The sequence below is a fragment of the Stenella coeruleoalba genome, assembly GCF_951394435.1.
Source record: "Stenella coeruleoalba genome assembly, chromosome: X".
Taxonomy (NCBI): domain Eukaryota; kingdom Metazoa; phylum Chordata; class Mammalia; order Artiodactyla; family Delphinidae; genus Stenella; species Stenella coeruleoalba.
The window spans coordinates 36,662,539-36,682,351 of NC_137152.1; the positions used below are offsets into that span (position 1 = coordinate 36,662,539).

The 19,813-nt window shown below is 43.4% G+C and overlaps 1 protein-coding gene across 4 annotated transcripts in view; it reads left to right on the forward strand.

Annotated features, from left to right (window-relative positions):
- Nucleotides 1–338: 338 nt before the first annotated feature.
- JADE3 (jade family PHD finger 3) overlaps nucleotides 339–19,813 on the forward strand; it is a 151,722-nt gene continuing 132,247 nt past the window's right edge. For 2 of the 4 annotated variants that reach the window (XM_079910188.1, XM_079910190.1), the window contains exons 1-2: nucleotides 714–823; nucleotides 4,366–4,456. The gene's annotated coding sequence lies outside the window, so the exon portion shown is untranslated. Of the gene's footprint in view, nucleotides 362–713; nucleotides 824–4,365; nucleotides 4,457–19,813 lie in introns of those variants that run through there. The other 2 variants (XM_079910191.1, XM_079910189.1) reach the window with 2 other exon arrangements.

Sequence of the window (19,813 nt, forward strand, 5' to 3'; positions counted from 1 at the left end):
TTGGCTTGATTATTATAGGTAATTCAAGTGCAAACGACTTAAATCAATAGTGGCCGACAAGAGTTGTATACATGAGGGTCCACTTATACAACTTTAGAGTTGAAAGGAGCCATGAAAAGCTTAGGTAGTATTTCAACACGGCCCAGGAACCTCCCCGTCGTCGGCGTCTCCGGCCCTTAGAGGCGCTGAGGCTCCTCCCGACAGCAGCGCGCCCAGCAGGAGCAGAGAGGAACCCACCTGGAGCCCAGCGCCGCGGGTGCGGGAGCACTAAGTGGGCGGAGCCTCGAGGCGCGCGGCGGTAGCGACGGCGCCCAGCCCGCCAGAAGAGCGCGCGGCGGGCGGACGGCGGGGAGCCAGTCGGGTAGGGCGAGCGCGGACAGCGGTTGGCTGCGGGGGGGTGGGTTGTGAGTGGAGCGCGGGGGGTGGGGGGACGGGGGGAGGAAGGAAGGGGAAGAGGCGGAGCGTGGGAGCGCACAGTGTCAGGAATACAATAGTGCTCCGCGCCGCTTCAGCCGCCGCCGCCGCCGCCTCAGCCGCTGCAGCCGCCGCCGCCCAACCGCCTGCCCAGCGCTGAGGCCTGACGGGCCGGGCGGGCGAGGGCCGAGGGCGGGAGCTGAGGCACTGGGGGCGGCCCCGGCAGATCCCGTGGCGGGGCGGGGGGCGGGGGGCGGGGGTGGGGAGGAGATTAGGGGGCAGGTGCGAGGGAGGGGAGAGAAGAAAGCGAGCGGTTCGGGGGGCGGTTACCACCCCTACCCGACTCGCCAGGCACGTTGCCGGGCCCGAGTGTGGAGCCGGGAAGGAGCGGCGACCGAGCTGCGCAAAGGTAGGCGCCACTGAGGCTCGACGCGGGGCGAGCGGGCTAGGGGGCGTCGCGTTGTGTGGGCAGCGGGAGTGGCGGCCTCAGGGAGTGGAAACGGGCGCCGCGGAGCGCAACGTCCCGGCCCAGCCTCGCCGCGCTCCGGGTCGCTTCGGCTCCTCACCGCGGTGGCCTCCGGCGTCCCCACCGCCTTGGGGCCGAGAGCGTGTGTGGGCTGAGGTGAAGTGCCCGGTGGTCCCTCGGCCGGCCGGCGCAGCGCCGGGTGGCCGGCGCGGGGGCAGGGGTGGTGGGGGCGCCCGGCCGGGCTCGGCTGCGGCTACACTCGGGCAGGAATTGAGCGCCATAACTGTTGCGGCCGTTCCCTCCGGTGCCCCATCCTGGCGCCCCCTCCCTCCCGGTCCACTGCCTGCTCTCGGGGCTCCCGGGGTCAGACCCGCGGCGGGAGGACCTGCTCTGCCGGCCGCCTGGGGCCGAATGCTCCGGGGAGCGGGGGCGCGCCCTGACTGTTTCGATGTTGGGGGGCGGGAAGAACTGAGTCCCGGAGACTGGGGGCCGGGCGGTGCGGGCGGCGGCGAGGTCCCCGGTGAGCCCGGGCGCCCCGCGGGCTGGCGAACTTTCCCTCCCCCTCGCGTCATTGTTCCGGCGCTCCGGGTCCGGATCCGCGGTGAGCGCCGGGCGGTCCGGGGGCGGGGATGGCGAAAACGGGAGGGCTTTGCCAGTCTTATGGGAAAAATTTCCCATCTCTGGGCAAGGCAAAGTTAACTTTTCTCCAGCAATCGAGTTGGTTTTATTCCCTCCGCCGTGGGGCAATCGATTAAAAAAAAAGAAAAGATAGCCTCCCTCCAATCTTTTTCTCTCGCTTTTCAGAGGCACTGCTTCGGTGAAGTCTGGCTTTAAATTGCACCGGGCAACCTGCGTTTATTATTTGTGAGGAGGAAGGGGGGGGCGGGATTTCGAGTGTGTGACCGTAATGGTGGTATGTGAAGGCATGTTTAAAAGTTGGTATCATTGTGTAGCCCTGGGACATATGCAGCTCCTAAGCATTTGGCAAGAAACTTGTTTGGCCGCTTCTCTGGATTTCTGAGTTGCAGGGAAATCCATGGTCTCAGATGTTCGAGAGATTGTTTTTGATGTGAGATCCGTTGATCTGTGAAGCTGAGGATGAGGTCCCCGTGTCGTCTCCCCCCGCGTCCCCCCACCCCCCTGCCGTCTGATTGTGTAAGAAATCAAAACCGTGTTGATGGTGATTCCAGTGGCCTGGAGGGAAAGGCGACCTCATTCCCTGATAAAGATAACTGCTTCTCTCAAAACTGGCAAAGTAATGGAAAATAATTTAGGTAAAGACTGGTTGCACAACATCTTGGCTTAGTTTAAGCAACCCAGAATCCACTTTCTCAGAGTAGTTCTCTTAAATACCTTCCCTGCAGCCATTTCTTGTCAGCCTGGGGGTGAAGGCGGGGTGTGAGAAAGGAGTCGGCCTGAACAAAGCATCGCGTTTTTATTTAATACTTTCATAACATCTGTAAACAATGGGAATGTGGATCCCAGGCCTCTGTACCTTTTGAATAGTGTAGTTCTCATGCTTTTATAGTATCATGTGATTACTCTTTGGATAAGTGAAAATGTGTTTTTTTTTCTCTTTTGTTTAGCCTAGGAGTATTCTACCTCTATAACATATCATTTTCTTTTTCATTTAAAGTGAGCTCTAAATTTAAATACTTGAACTGTAAAAGGATAATGACTCTCTCCAAGGGTGAGAGAATTACATGAGCTCTCAGTCTTGGCTACCATCATTGACACCTTTTCTTCAACTATGCTCTTCTCTACAGTTTTGTTTGCTAGAGAAGTGCTCTTAACCCAGTATTGGTGCCTTGACAGTTTCTTGCATTCTTCATCCAGTCAGTTCTGGAATACTCAGGGGTCCTGGTCTGGTCCTAGAACCCACACTTTCGTTCTCCCACTTTTCTGAGTCGTGTTGCTGTGCCTTGGCAGTGTGGTAAATGCCTTCTCACCTGTAGGAGTTGGTGAATCTTGTTCACAGGTAGGGGAAAGTGAAGAAGGGCCTCCCACTCCTACCTGAAGTGTTTGTGATCATCTGGCCTCCGGGAGTGACTTGGAAGCAGCCTTAGGGGTGACCGGGACCCACCTTCTGGCCTGTAGAGAGTTCCCAGGAGCAAGAAAGGTGATGGTGCAGGGCTGTCATCATAGTTGAGATGTATGAGTTAGCAAAAGTTAAAATATTTAAGAACAAAGGATGTTGAAGGCTGTAGGTTGAGTATGATCTCCTTTGGTAATGCTTGTCTTTTCCCTCCTTTGTGTTCCACTGACCCTAACAACCCATTTCTACCCTAAGCTACACGAAAGCATTTCTTCTTTTTGCACGCTACTTTGAGGTCTGGCTGGAACTAAGCAAGTATTTTGGGGGAGGCAGAAGGCATTGGGTGTTTTTGAAGACATGGCATTACAAAGGACTCTAACAAGCCTTGATCAGGGATACAGAGGTTGAATATTATCATAGGACATAATGTACCTACCTCCTCATAGAGCTTACACAAAACAGGAGCTGAGGAAGGTAGAGATCATATGCTGGTTTACATTAAGAAAATCTCTCATCAGGGGATAACTTACTGTGACCTTTACTTATCTCACCTTATAAGTGAGGGGTGAGTATTGGGTGACACCCATGTGGCACTTTGCTGAAATGGCTAATATGGGACACTTGAATGGTTTACAAGTTTCTACCTGTTGTTCCACTTACAGTGACTGGGAAAGCTGAAGCATTCTGGTTTGTGGGGTGGGGAAGGTCTAGGATGAGTAGGTAGAAGTGATGAACGAATAAAAGGGTGCTAGCAAGTGGTCATTACAGACCAAGTAACTACTAGCTTTGAGTTTTCTCTTTTCTGGAATCTTTGTGACTCCCCCATAGTTATTTTTGCCTCCTTCCTGTAGATCTCTCCTTAGACAACAGCAGCAAAGCTCTTACCATCGAAACTGCCTCTGTGCTTCTCTTGCCGGGGACAGTGAGCAAGAAGTGTCCTGGGGAGAATTTGCCTGACCCTGTAGCTGAGCTTGGGAAACAGAAAGTAAGAACTCAAAGGTAGCCGACTGAAGAAAGCAGGGGGCCTGGTGTGGGGAAATAGTACTGGGGCATTGTCCAATGGGAGATACCTATATGTTCATTAGTGCTCTTCAAGCAGTAAATAATTTAATCTCTGTCCCAACCCAGAAGCCGTGGCTGAGCGCTGTTACCTAAGGGGCTTTTTGTTGGCTGATAGGCAAGGAAACCCGAGTCTGGAGTGTGTTTTTTGGAACAGCTGACAAGAGAATATGGTACCAGCATGGCCAGTACACTAGACCTTGTGTGTTGCAATCTCCTGGGAAATTTTTTTTTTAGATTTTCAAAACTTCTTATTTTGACACAATTAGAAAAAAAGTTGTAAGAATAGTACAAAGAACTCCTTTATTCCTTTCAGTCAAGGTCACCGTTTAGTAACAGTTTGTTCCCATTTGCCTTATCATTTGCTCTTTCTGTTTCTTTTTATGAACAGTTTGAGAGTAACCATTGAGAGATTGGTATTTGTCAAAGGCATCTGCACAGAGGGTGGCCCAGGTGCAGCTGTGGGGTGCAGCAGAACATTGGTGAGTGAAATCTACCTAAAGCTGTAAAGCACACATTTGTAAATCACATGGAATCTCTGGTGCTAAATATAGAAATCAGTATCAATTGGAAAAGTGGTTAATGTAAACTCCCCTTTTGTCAGCATTTTCGTCAAGTTTGTTCTTAGCTCTGCCAAGCTTTAATAGTTATGAAAATCCATTCCACCACTCCCCCAACTTTGCACCTATAATATATTCTTGAACATTTTCATTTAATTTATTTAGCAAGCATATATTTGCTAGGGGTATAAGAGGTGAAAGATACTCATCTCCTTGAGAGCTCAACAGCCAGTGGAAAGGTAGTAAGGAAATCTATCACCTCAATCAAGGGGAAGAGTATTGTGCTAAAGGGGTTTACAGGGGTAATTGGAACAGCAAGCTGGTTAAGGATTTGAAGAGTTAGATACCTGGGAGTCATTTGGGAAGTATGTGAATGTGAAGATCCATCTTTTCTGAGGCTTGCTGCTCTTAGATGACAAGGTTTATGAGTTAGGGAAGCCTTTGGTGTCATATCCAACACAGACTGTGGGGTCATGCCAACTTGCATTTTAATCCACCACTTGATTTTGACCAGTTACTTAACTTCACCATGCCTCAGTTTCTTCATCTGCCAAACCACACCTCCGAGATAATAATTAATTGAGGTAATAATTGCTCTGTTGGGCTTCCCTGGTGGCGCAGTGGTTGAGAGTCCACCTGCCGATGCAGGGGACACAGGTTGTGCCCCAGTCCAGGAAGAGCCCACATGCCACGGAGCGGCTAGGCCCGTGAGCCATGGACGCTGAGCCTGCGCGTCCGGAGCCTGTGCTCCACAACGGGAGAGGCTACAACAGTGAGAGGCCCGCATACCGCAAAAAAAATAATAATAATAAAAATAATTGCTCTGTAAACATTCATTTCGTCTTCCCTTCAAAAAATACAATATGGGGGGAATAGCATGAAAGGTACTAGGTATTAAGGTGAAATCCAAGGAGGTGTTTCTATTTTTCTGCAAATAAATATCTAATTACTAATTGTACTGAGTTGTGATGGAGATTACTATGAGATAATAGCAATAACAGCAGCGATGATTTGTTAACCATTTCTTGTGTGCTAAGCACTGTGTTAAGTGCTTATCACAGGGTATCTTTCTGAGGCTCAAAGAGGTGAAGCAAAGGTAACGTGCCTAAGGTCACACAGCAAGTAAGAGGTAGAATGCTTCTGAGAGGGAGATCAGCAAGGTGCCCTGGAGCCTGAAGGATGAGCAGGAAAAAACAAGGTAAAAGTCAGAGAGAAGGGATTGCTAGGCAGAGGGAACAACAGGTGTTGTAAGGGCACTGAGATGGGAGAGAGATGTAGAAAGAATCCACAGAGGTTTGGCTAGGACCTGGGGAAAGAGATGAGATAGGCAGGGGAAAATTGACAGGGCCTTATGGGACCTCATTAAGGAGGTTGTGTTTTATTCCAAGGACTGGGGGAGGCTGCTGGAAGGTGTTTTTCAGTGTGTGTGTGTATTTAATCCAGAAAGGCATCTAGTGAGGCCTAAACAAAAGCGGTTTAAGAGAGTCATTTCCCTTTCAGTGTCCCACTTTGTGATCCAATAGAGGCAGTGTTTCTGGCCTAAATGTGTAGATCTTTTTTTTTTTGGCTGCGTCGGGTCTTAGTTGTGGCACACAGGCTTCGTTGAGGCAGGCGGGATCCTCTGTTGCGGCATGCGGGCTCCTCTCTAGTTGCAGCGTGCGGGTTTTCTCTCTCTAGTAGTGGTTTGCGGGCTCCAGAGCGCGTGGGCTCTGTAGTTTGAGGCACACAGACTCTCTAGTTGTGGTGCACGGTCCTAGTTGTCCTGCGGCATGTGGGATCTTAGTTCCCTGACCAGGGATCAAACCCATGTCCCCTGCATTGGAAGGCGGATTCTTTACCACTGGACCACTAGGGAAGTCCCATGTGTAGATCTTAAACAATTTTTACTGCCCACCATTAACATGGCTAAAAAGAGTTGCTGTGATGCTGGAAGAAGCTGGTCCTGTAGAATGCTTCTAGAAGGAGGTTTAATTGGGCTCTTATATCTGATGCTTTTTAGGCTGCATTAAGGGAGCTCTTTCAGCTTTCACCAAGCCCTGTCAAATGGGAAAAAAAGTAGAATTGAAGGAAAAAGTGATTCCTGGAAACCTGAGTTGTTGTTCATGTTAGAAATGGAACTGTTGAATATATAAGACTTTGGCTTAAATATATCATGATAAAGATGCTTCAGTGACTAAATGGAAATTTTTTGTGGAGTGTGTGTGTGTGTGTGTGTTTGGTGTGTGCCATCCGTGATGGCAGACAGTGCATTTATGAGAATCTGGGAAGACTGATGAATTTTTTCTATACTTATATATTTATTTATTCTCATCCAGGTACTGCAGGTTTTTCTGTTTGAAACTATTTCTTATGTGCAGAGTAAACTTCATAGGGAAAATCAGTGTTCTTTTCCCCTTTCCATATGTAGTGGACCACAAACATATTTACTTTGAAGTAGCCTATGTCAATTAGCTTTTCCTTCTTTTTTTTTTTTTTTTTTTTTTTTGGCAGGGAGGATAGTTAGCTGGCAGCTGGATGATCTAGGATGGCCTCGCTCACACATTTGGTAGTTGGCAGGCTGGTTGGTCTAGGAGGCCCTAAGCTGGGATGGCTCATCCCCACTCCAAATGGTCTCTCATCCAGCTGGCTAGTCTGGACTTGTTAACATCCTGGTCTCAAAGGCACAAAGAGTAGCAAGCGAGAGCAAGCACCAGTGCACAAGCACTTCTCAAGTGTCTGCTTGTGTCACATTTGATATTGTCCCATCAGCCAAACCACAGAAGTTCTTCCATGGCCAAGCCCAGAGTCGTTGTGGGAGGGGACCCTCCAGGGTGTGGACATAAGGAGATGTGAGAAAATTGGGGACCATTACCACAGTAATGCATAATAATTATTAATGAATATAGCAGCTTTTCCTTTGATAAATCATTTTAAATGCTCATTTGTAAATGTAGTGTATTCTTGAGACTAAGTAATATGATCATGCCACGTCTCTTCTATCGAGTGTGGAGCTGAGTGATGGTTTTTCTAGGAGGAAGCCAAAGGGAGACAGTGTGGCTCTAGATGTAGATACCATCATGAATGGCTTGGCTGCTCACTGATCTTGTGTGGCTATTATCAAAGGAGCCCCTGGGTTTCCTCAACCTCCCGTTCAAGCTTTATCACAAAAACTGTAGTGTACTAGACTGCACTAGGTTTTGTAGTCAAGCAAAAAGATGGCTAACTGGGAATCCATCACCACCTGAAAGGTGAGAGAAACATTTGCATCCTTTCTTCATAACCTTTATGTGATTTATAGTTTTACCTAAGAGAAGAAATCCTTATTTAGGCATTATAATAAGGACAAAGGATTCTCTGTAGATATGTTTTATTTGGTCAAGATTTTAAAATCTCCTTGTGGTTGCTGTGAAGAATCCACCATTGTGCTGTAGAGTGGCCAGTGACTAGTAATTTGGGGAGTCAGCCTTTGGCTTTTGCTTGTGAAGATTTTAGAAGTAACACCTTTTACACACCTGAAATAGGCTTTACAACCAGCTTGTGGCCTGAAATACATTACATGAAAATGCAACTGGACCCTAGGAAGCATGTGTGGGAAAATGAATAGAAGGCTCACTTTGTACATCTTAGAGCTGTACATTTCTCTAGAAAATTGCCTGGTGATAGAATCTCAGCTTCCTTTTTTTCCTCCTAGGATAAAAATTAAAAATGAAAAATCCCTGACATTTTAAAAGTCAGTGACTTGCACCAGTCAGAATGGCCATCATCAAAAAATCTACAAACGATAAGTGCTGGAGAGGGTGTGGAGAAAAGGGAACCCTCTTGCACTGTTGGTGGGAATGTAAATGGATACAGCCACTATGGAGAACAGTATGGAGGTTCCTTAAAAAACTAAAAATAGAATTACCATATGATCCAGCAATCCCACTACTGGGCATATACCCAGAGAAAACCATAATTCAAAAAGACACATGCACCCCAATATTCATTGCAGCACTATTTACAGTAGCCAGCTCATGGAAGCAACCTAAGTGTCCATTGACAGATGAATGGATAAAGAAGATGTGGCACATATGTACAATGGACTATTACTCAGCTATAAAAAGAAACGAACTTGAGTTATTTGTAGTGAGGTGGATGGACCTAGAGTCTGTCATACAGAGTGAAGTAAATCAGAAAGAGAAAAACAAATACCATATGCTAACACATATATATGGACTCTAAAAAAAAAAAAGGTTCTGAAGAACCTAGGGGCAGGACAGGAATAAAGATGCAGATGTAGAGAATGGACTTGAGGATATGGGGAGGGGATAGGGTAAGCTGGGACGAAGTGTAAGCTGGGACGAAGTGAGAGAGTGGCATGGACATATATACACTACCAAATGTAGAATAGCTAGTGGGAAGCAGCCACATAGCACAGGGAGAACACCTAGAGGGATGGGATAGGGAGGGTGGGAGGGAGACGCAAGAGGGAGGAGATGTGGGGATATTTGTATATGTATAGCTGATTCACTTTTTAATAAAGCAGAAACTAACACACCACTGTAAAGCAATTATACTCCAATAAAGATGTTAAAAAAAGAAAAAGTGACTTGGAAATAGCCATCAAAATTATAAATGCACATATCATTTGAACCAGCAAACACTTCCAGGAATGAATTCAACAAATGTTTGCGTGTTACTCGGAATATTGCTTATAATAGCAAGAGTGGTTATAGCCTAAGGATCAATCAAGGCTTGATTATACAGTAGAATATTACATTGATATTGCATGATCTTCAAGATGTACAAAATGAAAAAAAAGCAAGAAACAGAACAATGTGTATTGTATACTACTATTTGTATAAAATAGATAGTGGGGCAGTAATATGTAAATTTTTGCTTACATAAACATAAAATATTTCTGGAAGGATATTCAAGACACTGATAGCTTTGGGGCATACATGGCCTGGGTAGAAGGTGGGAGAGAGACTTTTCACTGCATAAACTTTTATATATACTTTTGGAATTTTAAGCCACGTGAATATATTACCCTATTTTAAAAATTAAGTACATTTATCTAAAAAGAGATGGTATATGGTTATGGTGATGTGAACTTCCATGAACTCCTACACAAGTTGACCTGGTCAGAACTATCCATGTTAAAAAATATATCCAGCCAGTTTTGTTTCCTAGAAATGCCTCAGAATAGTGTACTTCTGAATTTTTAACTATAGCCCTACCTTTTTCAGAATGTCATATGAATGGAATCATACAGTATGTAGCCTTTTTTGGTCTTGCTTCTTTTACTTGATTCATCTATGTTATGTGAAATAATAGCCTTTTCCTTTTTATCGCTGAATTGTATTCCATTGTATGGAATACAACGGTTCATTCACCTGTTTCAGGACAACTTGGTTGCTTCCAGTTTCTTGGCTATTATGAATAAAGCTGAATAAATATTTTGTGTGGACATAAGTTTTCAGTTCATTTGGGTAGATACGTAGGAGTGGGATTGCTGAGTTTTTATAAGAAACTGCCAAACTGTCTTCCAAAGTGGTTCTACCATTTTGCATTCCTACCAGCCATGAAAATGAGGAGTGTATGTCAAGGTTCATCTTCCTGAATATGGATGTCCAGTAGTTCCAGAACCATTTGTTGAAAAGACTGTCCTTTCTCCATTGAATTGCTTTTGTACCTCTGTCAAAATGTGGTTATGCTTGTGTGGGTCTATTTCTGAGATCTCTGTTCTGTTGAATTGATCTTTGTGCCTGTCATTTTGCCATTACCACACTGTCTTGACTATTATAGCTTCATAGGATTCTTGAAATCAGGTAATATGGGTACTGTTATTTTTTCTTCTTTATCAGAGTTGTAGAGGTGAGAGAGGACATCCTTCATTTGTTCCAGTCTTAGAAAGCATTCCATCTCTCACCATTAAGTACGATGCTAGCTGTAGGGATTTTTTTTTTTAATATATACCCTCTTGTGCTGAAAAGAGTTAACATAGCAGGCCTGAGGCTGCTATCTTTAGAAGGCCTGCTTGCAAGGTTGGCCCTTGGCTGGTGTCTGGGAAATTGGCTTTTCAAACATTTTGAAAATAAAACATTATATTATACCTTCATTTATTCCTTTTCCAACGTTCTTCATTTCTTTATGCTAATCCAGCTTCCCATCTTATTCATAATCTTTCTGCCTGAAGAATTTTCCTTTAACATTAACTTTTATGCCAGATCTGCTGTCAGTAAATTCTGTTTTTGTTTGTATGAGAAAGTCTTTTTTTCCCTCACTTTTAAAGGACATTTTCATGGAATATGGAATTCTGAGTTGAGTTTTTTTCCTCTCTCAACATACTACTCCACTGTTGCCTTGCTTGCATCGTTTCTGTAAAGTCTGCTGTAATTCTTATCTTTGTTCCTCTATAGCTAATTTGCCTTTTTTCCTCTGGCTTCCTTAAGTCTCTTTGTCTTTGCCTAGGTGTGGCCTTTCAGTTTTTTTCATATTTATGCTGCTTGGTATTCTCTGAGCTTCTAGTGTCTGTGGTTTGTTGCCTGTCACTAATTTAGAAAGTTCTCAGCCATTATTTCTTCAAATAATTATTGTGCCCCATTCTCTCTTTTTTTCTTCCTTCTGGGGTTCCAATTACAAATATATTATACTGTTTGTTATTGTCCCACAGTTCTTGAATGCTGTGTTCTATTTTTTCTCCCTTTTGTCTCTTTTTATTTTATTTTTATTGACCTGATCAACAAATTTGATCTTTATGTTCACTGATTCTTTCCTTGTTTGTGTCAGTTCTACTGTTGAGCATGGTGGTTTTTTACTCTTTTTTTATTGAGCATTTCCATTTGATTCTTTATCACAGTTAACATCTCTTTTCTGAAATTATCCATCTGCTCTTGCATATTATCTACCTTTTCCATTAGAGTCTTTAACACAGTAATCATAATTCTTTTAGATTTCATTTCTGATAGTCCCAACTTCTGTGTCATACTGAATCTGGATCTGATGATTGTTTTGGCATTTGGAATATTTTCCTGCTTTTTATTATACCTCATAAATTTGTTAAAAGCTGAACATGGGCAGGAGAAGAACACAGGTTTCCTTCTGCTAGGCCTTTAGTGTGGGGATTTTAATTAATCTAGTCAGGAGTCTGCCTGTGTTCCATGTTTGTTTTTGCTATGGGCACCAGAGATTTCTGATTCCTCTAGTGATACCTTCTTTTTGACTCCTGCTTGGCTTTGGGTTTTTCCTTTGTGCTGTTTCCCAAGAGCTGTCTCTTACAGCTCTCCCAGTTGTATTTCAGTGTTACTAACCACATAACTGGTTTGCCAGGTGGTGGTTGCTGGGGGAGGGGGAGTTCTCTGATGATTTGATTAAGCCTCAGACTTAGGCAGGTACTGGAACTTGGGTCTTGAGTGTGTCCTTCACAAGATTTCCTGCCCTTTCTCCAGGAGTGGAGCTTCTTTTTCTTTTTCCTCTGTTCATTCGCCCAGCAGCAGTGAGTATTCACCAGTGTCCTCAAGCCATAGATTTTAAGTCCCCCCGAAAATTAAGCCTTTTGTTCTGTACTAGAGATAAAGGAAAGGGGTCTGGGTGGATTTCACAGTGAGTGCTATTTTCCTCAGCCAAACAGCACCTTCATGGAATCTTTCTCTGACATTTTTCCTGATCTTCCCTGTAGGAGCCTTGTGGGATTCCTTTTGGTAAAACTTGGAAGAGGATGGGAAACCCCTCCCCCACAACGTGGAGCCCAAGAGCTTCATACTCTCATGACATTCCATACTCTGGCCTCCAGTAATTTGTCAGAATCTCTAGTTTAATCTTCCTACCAGCTTACATGTTTGGATCCTGTGGCTACCTGCAGGCACCGGTCTCTTCAGATAGTGGGTTGGTGGTTTGCCCTATGACTTCACTTCTCTGATAGGTCCAAGAAGAGTCATTGATTTTCAGTCGATATAGCTTCTTTCTTGTAAAGGTGGAAATGATGACCTCCCAGTACTTTACATGACCAAGCTGAAACCTAAGTCCTCAAATAACTTTTAATCTACACAAATGTCTAATGTGCAGCCCATAGAAACTTAGTACAGGTTAGTTTTTTCCCCTTTTCTTTTTTTCAAACCCTTGAATTTTATAGTTTTATGGCTAGGGAGCCAGAAATAATTGATTCTGGCTTGGGTTCTGCCTATTTTAGGCTTTAAAAGCCTCTGTACCACTGGTAGTATGTTATATGTTTGTCTTGCTCTCTTCTAAAATTCTGTGTATGCCTTTGGTAACTATTGAGCATGTTGTTAGCACTCAATAATAATTTGCCTCATTCAAAATTAGAGCATGATTTAGCCTTTCTAGATCATAGAGTTTGTTAGTGACCATGTGTTTGTTGTTTTTATTCTTCACATTTCCAGGTGCAATTCAGTTCAGCTGATAGTTGTTGAGTGCCCACTGTGCTATGAGTGAGGCACTAAGTGTTAAGTAGAATACAAGCCTGACCTGGTAAATGGAGTAACCAAGGGGTTCCTGAAGGCAATGGAAGCCCCATGGATGGAAGGAAATTGCAACTTGGGAAACATCTCCATTTCAATCTAGGATTTTTAAAATTCTTTTTAAATTTTTATTTTTAATTATACTAGTGATACATGAATGAATTCTAGTAAAAACTGAAAAGTTTTTACTAGTTTTTACTAGAGCCATGGTTGTCCATGACATCCTTATGACATTCTCATTCCGTCACATTCTCCTTCCCAAAGTTAATTTTGACTACTTACTTTTGTTTTACTGTGCAAATTGCTATATCAAACGTATCATCTAATAAGTTTACTGAAATACTTAAAATTTTTTTTTTTTATTTTTGGTCGTGCCACACAGCATGTGGGATCTTAGTTCCCCAACCAGGGATCAAATCCATGCCTCCTGCTGTGGAAGCGCAGGGTCTTAACGACTGAACCGCCAGGGAAGTCCCGTGAAATATTTTTATATTTAAGGGAATAAGCACCCAAATTCATTTAACTTTTAAAGAATGTTTATTAGGGGTAACTGTCATCATTTAGGTTGGATATGTGGCCTAATAATGATTCTTTGCTTCACGTTATAATGTAACTCTTCTGGTTTTTAAACCTGAAAACCTAGTGTTGGTGACAGAACTGTAAAAGTTTATTTTGAGTAAATAAGAAATACAGAAATTCGTACTGACTGAAAAGATGACGACCTGTTGCCTTTTTCTTTAATTATCATAGTATAATTGACTTTTCTGGGGTGTGTATAGTTCAGTGGATTTTGACACATATAGATCAGTGTAACCACTACCACAGTCAAAGTACAAAACAGTTCCACCACCCTAGGAAACTCCTTTGTGCTACCTCTTTCAGTCATACTATGTTCTCACCCCAACTGCTGGCAGCCACTGATCTGTGCTCTATCACACTATAGTTTTGTCACTTTGATGTCACATAAATGGAGTCAGACTATATGTAATATTTTGAGGGTTTTTTTCACTCAGCATAATGCTTTTGAGATTCATCCAAGTTGTGTGTATCAAATAGTTTGTTCCTTTTTATTACAGAGTAGTAGTCTATTATATGAAACCACATTTTGGTTGTTTCCAGTTTTGGGTGATTAAAAGTAGGGCTGCTGTAAAAATTCATGTGCAAGTGTTTGTGTGCACATAAATTTGCATTTCTCTAGGGTAAATACCTGAGAGTGAGATTGCTAGAATTACACTGCCATTCATGGTAAAACTAGTTAGCTAGAGTTTAAATGCTAGAAATGGATAGAGTAACAAAGACCCAAATTGTTTAAATCTTGCTTTTGCTTCTTACTAGCTATGCAACCTTGAGTGAGTTTAACCTCTTTGTGCCACAGTTTCCATATTTGTAAAATGAAGTTAACAATAATAACCACTGGGATTATTGTGTGGGATTAATGGCATATTTTAAAAATTTATTTATGTTTGTCTGTGTTGGGTCTTAGTTGCTGCATGCAGGCTTTCTCTAGTTGTGTCAAGCGAGGACTACTCTTCATTGGGGTGTGCAGGCTTCTTATTGTGGTGGCTTCTCTTGTTGTGGAGCATGGGCTCTAGGCATGCAAGCTTCAGTAGTTGCAGCACATGGGCTCAGTAGTTGGGGCACGCGGGCTCTAGAGTACAGGCTCAGTAGTTGTGGCGCATGGATTTAGTTGCTCTGCGGCATGTGGGATCTTCCCGGACCAGGGATCAAACCCATGTCCCCTGAATTGGCAGGTGGATTCTTAACCACTGTGCCACCCGGGAAGTCCTATATTGATGGCATATTAAGAATAAAATGCTGATCGGGACTTCCCTGGTGGTCCAGTGGTTAAGACTCTACATTCCCAATGCAGGGGGCCTGGCTTTGATCCCTGGTCAGGGAACTAGATTCCACGTGCCACAACTCAGAGCCTGCATGCCACAACTGAAAAAAGACCCCACATGCTGCAACTAAAAAAAGACCCCACATGCCTCAACAAAAGATCCTGCATGCTGCAACAAAGATACTGCATGCCGCAACTAAGACCTGGCACAGCCAAATAAATAAATATTTAAAAAAGAATAAAATGCTGATAAATGTCTGGCATATTAAATGTATTATTATACTTATCTCATGTTTAATAAAACGTTTTCTTGTCAGAGACATTCGCCTTTAGTCAATTAAAATAGAGAAATTAAATAATCCATAGGAGGGAGCTTCAAAGTGGCGGAAGAGTAAGATGTGGAGATCACCTTCCTCCCCACAAATACATCAGAAATACATCTACGTGGGGGAACAACTCCTACAGAACACCTACTGAACGCTGGCAGAAGACCCCACACTGCCCCAAAGACAAGAAACTCCCACGTACCTGGGTAGGGCAAAAGAAAAAAGAAAAAACAGACAAAAGAATAGGGACGGGACCTGCACCAGTGGGAGGGAGCTGTGAAGGAGGAAAGGTTTCCACACACTAGGAAGCCCCTTCTCGGGCGGAGAGTGCTGATGGCAGAGGGGGGAAGCTTCGGAGCCACGGAGCAGAGCACAGCAACAGGGGTGTGGAGGGCAAAGGGGAGAGATTCCCGCACAGAGGATAGGTGCCGACCAGCACTCACCAGCCCAAAAGGCTTGGCTGCTGGGAGCTGAGGCTCTGGCTTTGGAGGTCGGATCCCAGGGAGAAGACTGGGGTTGGCTGTGTGAACACAGCCTGAAGGGGGCTAGTGTGCCACAGCTAGCCAGGAGGGAGTCCAGGAAAAAGTCTGGACCTGCCTAAGAGGCAAGAGACCATTCTTTCGGGGTGCGCGAGGAGAGGGGATTCAGAGCACCGCCTAAACGAGCTCCAGAGAAGGGCGCGAGCTGCGGTTATCAGTGCAGACCCCAGAGATGGGCATGAGATGCTAAGGCTGCTGCTGCAGCCACCAAGAAGCCTGTGTGCAAGCACAGGTCACTGTCCACACCTCCCCTCCTGGGAGCTTGTGCAGCCTGCCACTGCCAGGGTCCCGTGATCCAGGGACAACCTCCCCGGGAGAACGCACGGCGCGCCTCAGGCTGTTACAACGTCATGCTGGCCTCTGCCGCCGCAGGCTTGCCCCGCATTCTGTACTCCTCCCTCCGCCCGGCCTGAGTGAGCCAGAGCCCCCGAATCAGCTGCTCCTTTAACCCCGTTCTGTCTGAGCAAAGAACACACGCCCCCAGGCGGCCTGCACACAGAGGCGGGTCCAAATCCAAAGCTGAACCCCAGGAGCTGTGCGAACAAAGAAGAGAAAGGGAAATCTCTCCCAGCAGCCTCAGGAGCAGTGGATTAAATCTCCATAGTCAACGTGATGTATCCTGCATCTGTTGAATACCTGAATAGACAACGAATCATCCCAAATTGAGAAGGTGGACTTTGAGAGCAACGATATATATATTTTTTCCCTTTTTTCTCCTTTTATGAGTGTGTATGTGTATGCTTCTGTGTGTGATTTTCTCTGTATAGTTTTGCTTTTACCATTTGTCCTGGGGTTCTGTGTGTCCGTTTTTTTTGTTTGTTTAGGTATAGTTGTTAGCATTTGTTATCATTGGCTGATTTGTTTTTTGGTTTGGTTGCTCTCTTCTTTCTTTCTTTTTTATTACTTAAATTTTTTTAATAATTATTTTTTATTTTATTTTACTTTATTTTATTTTATTTTATCATCTTCTTTCTTTCTCTCTTTTTTTTCTCCCTTTTATTCTGAGCCATATGGATGACAAGCTCTTGGTGTTCCAGCCAGGTGTCAGGGCTGTGCCTCTGAGGTGGGAGAGCCAAGTTCAGGACACTGGTCCACAAGAGACCTCCCAGCTCCATGTAATATCAAACAGTGAAAATCTCCCAGATATCTCCATCTCCATGCCAAGACCCAGCTCTGTTCAACAACCAGCAAACTACAGTGTTGGACACTCTATGAGAAACAACTAGCAAGACAGGAACACATCCCCATCCATTAGCAGAGAGGCTGCCTAAAATCATAATAAGGCCACAGACACCCCAAAACACACCACCAGACGTGGACCTGCCCATCAGAAAGACAGGGTCCGGCCTCATCCACCAGAACACAGGCACTAGTCCCCTCCACCAGGAAGCCTACACAACCCACTGAACCAACCTTAGCCACTGGGGCCAGACACCAAAAACAAAGGGAACTATGAACTGCAGTCTGTGAAAAGGAGACCCGAAACACAGTAAGTTAAACAAAATGAGAAGACAGAGAAACACACAGCAGATGAAGGAGCAAGGTAAAAACCCACCAGACCAAACAAGTGAAGAGGAAATAGTCTACCTGAAAAAGAATTCAGATTAATGATAGTAAAATGATCCAAAATCTTGAAAATAGAATGGAGAAAATAGAAGAAACGTTTAACAAGGACCTAGAAGAACTAAAGAGCAAACAAACAGTGATGAACAACACAATAAATGAAATTAAAAATTCTCTAGAAGGGATCAGTAGCAGAATAACTGAGGCAGAAGAATGAATAAGTGACCTGGAAGATAAAATAGTGGAAATAACTACTGCAGAGCAGAATAAAGAAAAAAGAATGAAAAGAATTGAGAACAGTCTCAGAGACCTCTGGGACAACATTAAATGCACCAGCATTCGAATTATAGGTGTCCCAGAAGAAGAAGAGAAAAAGAAAGGGACTGAGAAAAAATTTGAAGAGATTATAGTTGAAAACTTCCCTAATATGGGAAAGGAAACAGTCAAGTCCGGGAAACGCAGAGAGTCCCATACGGGATAAATCCAAGGAGAAACACACCAAGGCACATATTAATCAATCTATCAAAAATTAAATACAAATAAAAAATACTAAAAGCAGCAAGGGAAAAACAACAAATAACACACAAGCGAATCCCCATAAGGTTAACAGCTGATCTTTCAGCAGAAACTCTGCAAACCAGAAGGACGTGGCAGGACATATTTAAAGTGATGAAGGAGAAAAACCTACAACCAAGTTTACTCTACCCAGCATGGATCTCATTCAGATTTGATGTAGAAATTAAAACCTTTACGGACAAGCAAAAGCTAAGAGAATTCAGCACTACCAAACAGCTTTACAACAAATGCTAAAGGAAGCTCTGTAAGCAGGAAACACAAGAGAAGGAAAAGACCTACAAAAACAAACCCAAAACAATTAAGAAAATGGTAATAGGAACATACATATCAATAATTATCTTAAATGTAAATGGTTTAAATGCTCCAACCAAGAGCCATAGACTGGCTAAATGGATACAAAAACAAGACCCATATATATGCTGTCTACAAGACACCCACCTCAGACCTAGGGACACATACAGACTGAAAGTGAGGGGATGGAAAAAGATATTCCATGCAAATGGAAATCAAAAGAAAGCGGGAGTAGCAATTCTCATCAGACAAAATAGACTTTAAAACAAAGACTATTACAAGAGACAGAGAAGGACACTACATAATGATCAAGAGATCAATCCAAGAAGATATAAAAATTGAAAATATTTATGCACCCAACATAGGAGCACCTCACTACATAAGGCAAATGCTAACAGCCATAAAAGGGGAAATGGATAGTAACACAATCATAGTAGGGGACTTTAACACCCCACTTTCACCCATGGACAGATCATCCAAAATGAAAATAAATAAGGAAACACAAGCTTTAAATTACACATTAAACAGGATGGACTTAATTGATATTTGTAGGACATTCCATCCAAAAACAACAGAATACACATTCTTCTCAAGTGCTCATGGAACATTGTCCAGGATAGATCATATCTTGGGTCACAAACCAAGCCTTGGTAAATTTAAGAAAATTGAAATCATATCAAGTATCTTTTCCGACCACAACGCTGTGAGACTAGATATCAATTACAGGAAAAAATCTGTTAAAAATACAAACACGTGGGGGCTAAACAATACTTAATAACCAAGAGATCACTGAAGAAATCAAAGAGGAAATCAAAAAATACCAGAAACAAATGATAATGAAAACACAACCCAAAACCTATGGAATGCAGTAAAAGCAGTTCTAAGAGGGAAGTTTATAGCAATACAGTCCTACCTTAAGAAACAACCTAACTTTACACCTAAAGCAATTAGAGAAAGAAGAACAAAAAAAACCCCAAAGTTAGCAGAAGGAAATTAATCATAAAGATCAGATCAGAAATAAGTGAAAAAGAAATTAAGGAAATGATAGCAAAGTTCAGTAAGACTAAAAGCTGGTTCTTTGAGAAGATAAAGAAAATGGATAAACCATTAGCCAGACTCATCAAGAGAAAAAGGGAGAAGGCTCAAATCAGTAGAATTAGTAATGAAAAAGAAGTAACCACTGACACTTCAGAAATACATGGGATCATGAGACATTACTACAAGCAACTATATGCCAATACAATGGACAACCTGGAAGAAATGGACAAATTCTTAGAAATGCACAACCTTCCGAGACTGAACCAGGAAGAAATAGAAAATATGAACAGACCAATCACAAGCACTGAAATTGAAACTGTGATTAAAAATCTTCCAACAAACAAAAGCCCAGGACCAGATGGCTTCATAGGCGAATTCTGTCAGACATTTAGAGAAGAGCTAATACCTGTTCTTCTCAAACTCTTCCAAAATATAGCAGAGGGAGGAACACTCCCCAACTCATTCTATGAGGCCACCATCACCCTGGTGCCAAAACCAGACAAAGATGTCACAAAGAAAGAAAACTACAGGCCAATATCACTGATGAACATAGATGCAAAAATCCTCAACAAAATACTAGCAAACAGAATCCAACAGCACATTAAAAGGATCATACATTATCGTCAAGTGGGGTTTATCCCAGGAATGCTAAGATTCTTCAACATATG